Source organism: Phalangium opilio, unplaced genomic scaffold (assembly GCF_054372755.1).
Source record: "Phalangium opilio isolate 3A_F unplaced genomic scaffold, DU_Popi_V2 ptg000070l_1, whole genome shotgun sequence".
In the NCBI taxonomy this organism is placed as follows: domain Eukaryota; kingdom Metazoa; phylum Arthropoda; class Arachnida; order Opiliones; family Phalangiidae; genus Phalangium; species Phalangium opilio.
The window spans coordinates 1,319,767-1,325,480 of record NW_028324182.1 but is presented as its reverse complement, the minus strand read 5'-3'; positions in this window follow the sequence as shown (position 1 = coordinate 1,325,480).

The window sequence follows — 5,714 nt, the reverse complement described above, 5'->3', positions numbered from 1 at the left end:
TCATCTTACTCGCTTTATATTAACTTTGATATGCGTGTAGTGTTTCGATTCGGATGCGATCTTCATTACTCGTTCTATATAAATTCTCACTTGTGTCATTACATGGAAATAAGTTTATCTTAAATAATTAATTAAATATAAATGATATTAATTATTTTAATCGCCAGTAAATAACTTTAAAAATAGTTAAATCGTTTAAAATAAAGTTGTTCCTATTATCTTTTGAAACTTTGATAATATTGACGTTTAAAGTGAAGGGTACCCCTCTTGCCCGCTTTCTTAAAATTTTGGGGTATATATACGATTCGTTTCCATTATAATAATGGATAAAACGCATTCGCGTGAACCGATGGTGGAAGCCCTGCCATTGGGAGGCTAGACGTTTCTCGTAACCCTAGCCGATCACAGCGTATATCTTAAAACCAAGCGATAACGATGGAAAAGAAGCCGGAATGGACAAAGACCTGAAGATGGTGGTGCATAGAAGCTGGTGTCAATGTGGGATTGACGAAGAACAGAAGATGGTGGTGCTTACGAGCCAGCAAGTACAGGCCAGTGTCCATGTGGGATGGACAAAGTCTAGCAGATTGTGGTCCTTAGAAGCCAGTTAGTAAAGACTGGTGTTGGCAGATGAATGGCCAAATTTCCCTGAACCGCGAACGCGTTCCGGAAATCGGGTATTTGTTTGCTCCGATTTGTAAACTGCGAACGCGGTCACGTGAGGTCTGACAGACAGACACACACACAGACAGACACGGCCGGTGTAATACCTCTCCGTGACATACGTCACTCGGAGAGGTATAAAAGTAGTTGAATTATTAGCAGTCCCAATAGATTTATTTATAACTCCGGAGTCCGTTAAAGGAACTGTGGCCAAAAAATTAATTAATGAGTCAAAATTTTGGGGTGTGACTAAAGTACTGCACCCTCTGAACCACTGAATTACTGAATTTGGTACTAAAATCTCTACATGGGTGAAAAATACCATCCACTCTCATAGAGAATTCCAATAGGAGTAATAAACAAAGGTTTGAATTTCAATGGACTGAATTAAAGTGACTGTTTTACTGAACTCTGAACCGCTGAACCCTCTTCATAGGTTCCATATCTTAACATAGTCTGAACTTCAGTGACTATTTTACTGGGCTCTGATCCACACATTATATTTCTATAGCTTAACATGGTCTGAACTCTAGTGACTATTTTACTGAACTCAGAACCGCTAAACCATATTTAATATTTCTATGGCTTAAGATGGTCTGAACTCGAGTGATAATTATTAACTGAACTCTCAACCGCTGAACCATATTTAATATTCCTGTAGCTTAAGATGGTCTAAACTCGAGTGACTATTTTACTGAACTCTGAACCGCTGAACCACATTTAATATTCCTGTAGCTTAACACGGTCTGAACTCGAGTGACTGTTTTACTGAACTCTGAACCGCTGAACCATATTTTATATTTCTATAGCTTAACACGGTCTGAACTTGAGTGACTATTTTACTGAACTCTGAACCTCTGAACCATATTTAATATTTCTATAGCTTACCTCGGATACGTATTGCAAGATGAATAGCGAAGTTTTGTAGGAACGTTTCGAATTTAGAGGGTACAGTCTAAATATGGATTTGGGCGGCCCCTCCCCAAAATAAGAAAAATGTCAAAAAATACATTGAACAAGGTTGAAACGTTATTACTGTGAAATGTGATATGGTGAATTATGATTTTCCAAAAATCAGTGTCCGACAGGTGCTGGTTGTGAAAAATTTTCTGCACAAGAAATTTTAATCAATCTTCTCTGGATATTTTTTGATAATTGCTAATTGATTTAGTTTTTTTTGAGTTATAGTTGTCCGTAAGTCAGGGTACCAACTCTTTTAGTGCATTTTTAATACGACTGGATTCATAAAATTATATTATTATACAGGTAAGATAAGACCTAGAGTGTGGATAATTTGACAATTGCAGCAACAATATTTATATAGGAATTTTAATGATAGACAAAGGAGTTTTTGTTAAAAAAAGACGCATTCTTTAATTCCGTTTGTAAAAACTGCATTACACATAAAATGTCCAACGCTTATATTGAAAACCTAATTTCTTTGAAAGACCTTACTATGCTGTCAGGATTACGTAATAAATATAGTTTTATGTGTTCCAATATGCGAAATGGCAACCTTGAGCCCCACGGAAACCTCTGCCGCGTTTCTTGCATAAGTAAATAAACCGTCGTAAGTATATTACAACAGGAAATAATACCCGAAAACTAACAAATGAAACACTGTTCTACAAAGCTCTATATACCACTTCGTACTCAAATTTCCAAGACACCAATAATGTAAGACATCAAGTTGTATTATAAATAGGGAATTTCAATTTAAATCGTAAGGATGCCTACGAAAAGCTCGGTAGCTAGTAGGCTTAACATCTACAGTAACATTACTTACAATTTGTCTGACAATCTACTATTGCTTTACCGAGAGATTTTAAATTTTGCTTAAGTAGTAGGCGAACAGTTAGAAAGATATTTTTCCACACCTCACTATCTTGAAATAAATGGCAGCCCGAAAAGTAAAAATCTTCTTCATGGAATTACGTCCACCCGTTTCAACCGAATCAGTAATATTTATTACTGGTTCTCAATATCCTGAAGACTGACTTTATGCCTCTTGGAGCCTTTGTAAAAAATGGCGGCCTGAAATGTAATAAAATATCTCGACACCGCGTGCCTTTTTTGCGACTCTGTAAATACTGAAAACGATTTTATTCTAAATATTCAAGGTGGCGTTTTCTCTAAATATTCAAGATGTATTTTTTACTAAACATTCATAATATGATTTCTGTAAAACTTCATATGCGAAATTAATATATAAATAAAATGAACATTTCCCCCCGAAAAACCTCCTTACCAAACCTATGGGAGGTCAAGTAAAGGGTATTTAACTCTACATTGGCGCCCATTAAAATTCTCATTACAAGTAAGAAATTCAACGCGCCTTAGATTACTGTGTAAATCTAAATGTCCTGCTAACTAAACAGAATATGTAATGTAAACTTTAACCTGTAATAGAATAACATCAAATTATTTCAAGGTTATTAATGGAAGCAAACTATCTTTGGTTTTTTGCTACAGTCGGTGGGGATCTTAGTTCCAAATTGCCGATAGGAAAATATATATATTAAATTCTCACTGTGGAAAAGTGATGGACATTGAAACTGGTCTTATCTAAGCGAAACAATATTTACGCTGAAAAATAACACAATTGCAAACGATGCTCTGTTTATCGTTTGGAGGGCCTCTCTGTTTAAGTACAATTTTCTAAAACCAGCCTTAGTTTAAAAAAAAAAATCTTAATTAAAGTTTAAAGATATAGTTATCACCTTTAAAATGTGCTGGAAATATGAAACTTGCAGAGTGAAGCCCAAAAACCGGAAAGTATGTTTAAATTATGCGATTCATAAAATATTTTCATGTAATAAGACCTTGAAAATAATCTAAGCTTTAGAAATATTATTATAATTCAAACCATTCTCATCGGACATAAACATCCACTTTGAAATGAGTAACATGCCTTCTCAACCTTCCTCATGAATTTGCCGTCAAACTACTATACCCACAATATTAATTTCGGAGCACTTCTCAACATCCAATTCTCAAGCGTCCAAAGTATAATTACCGATCGTCAAATAAGTTCTGTTACACCTATATTTTTGTCATGCCACTTATTTTGCTCCCCAGTTTTTCTCAATGTATATCCTTGAAACACTACCCATCATTCAATACCGTGGTTCGTTCAATTTGTAATCAAATTTCACGCAAAACGTTATCTTCCCTAAAATTGCCGTCATATTATCCCCAAACATCCACCCACTGATGCTGTAATTGAAAGAAACCAATTACAATAAATTTATTCTCTGAATGCTAGCCATAAACAAATCCAAGTCTCTACCTAAATATTTAGACGTTTAAAAACCGCCACCAAAAGCTTCATTAACAAGACCAACTTTAAATCATTATCCTCCCAAATCGGTATTTCACAATCTTCGTGCAACTGGCAATCAACATATACAACACCCCAAATCAGAATATAATTCGCAAGTTCTCATTTCCCATATTTCAGCGTGAAACTAAAGTTTCTCTGGTGTGAACATTTTGTTTTTCTGTTCGTGATGCTTACTACGGAGCTAAGTTAATATAGATAAAATAAAATAAATCGTTCAGCTTATTTGCCAATGTTTTGAACGTCATAGTTTTTTCATAACTTTTGATTTTCTGAAACGATTTACAATTTGAAAATGGTTTTCGATTCTGCGTAACAAGATGCGTGCAATGAGAGCATTGTCGACCTATTTGAGGTAATATTTTGTGACGTCATTACCGGGGGTATTTTCTATTTCCGTTATGGTAAGCGAAATCGTGTCCTTTTTAATTTTAGAATAATTTTGTGAAGTCATACTATCTAAGAAGTCCTATTTTGTTACTCTAGTTCTAGTAGGAAAAAATGGCAGCCGCATGAAAATATACAGAAACGTGTACAAACGCGTTGTATAAAACGGTAGTCGTTTATGATGGTGTAGGCTGTGTTATTTTAACTCAAATAGTACTAGATCAGGCGAGGTTAATACTAATCGTCAGCTTAGCTATTGTTATTTGAACCCCAATAGTATAAAATTATATTAGGGTTTTTTGCTTGAACTCCAATAATATTAGGTCAGGTCAGGTTAGGTTAGGTTAGGTTAGCGTATGATGATAGAGTTGTAAAGGTAAGGTCAATTTAAGGGTTAAGAATTGAACAAGACTCAAGTCAAACTGCTATTTCCCAAAACTCCTGTCGCTATTTCTAAAACAACAGTTCTGAACAACGCCGCTTTTTTTGCAATTGCGGTTGCTATTTCGGGAAGTGCTTTACAGGGAAATGCTGATTCAAGGAACAGCCATTTCTGAAATACATTTTTTATACCTTTTATGAATTTTGAAATGTTTTTTGTGAATGATCTTTGAGAAACTATGGAAAATAACAAATACATAAATAAGGTTAAAAATATACACTAAGTCGTCTGTTTCTTAAAGGTAAATTAACAACAGTCCAGCTGCCGAAACGTTTGTAGACATTGGAAGTTCAATAAGGTGAAAAACGAGCTATATCGATTTTTCGTATTTTGCAAATAAAATTAAACAATTCATTAAACACTTGCCTTACTACGCACCACAATTTCAATTCTGTGAAATATGAGCAACGATACTCTCAACGATGTAATTTATCAGGTTGGATTTCATCATTATTGATAAGTTTTTGGGAATAAAATCAGAACCATTTATTGGTCAATAATATGTTCAAAAAGCGTAAAATGTTGGCTGGCGATATGGAGAATTTGGTTAAATTTTTCATTAGTAGAATTCTTAAAACTAATGGTTGCTTTCGAAGCTTTAAAGGAGAATTTTAAGCATTTAAAGGGTCTGTTCACAAATTACGTAACGCGGATCCCGGGGAGAGGGGTTTAAGTATGTGTTTCTAAATTATACATGGGGTGGGGAGAGGCTATTGAATACGTTACGAAATTAGTCGTATTTTAGTACATAGCACCTTTGCAGTATATACATTTATTTCTCATAACGGCCAATCTAACAATCTTAATTTATTTCTTGTTATAGTTTTATCTGCGGTCATATCATAGTTTTATTTTTTCATGTACTAGACAGAGCCTTTTATC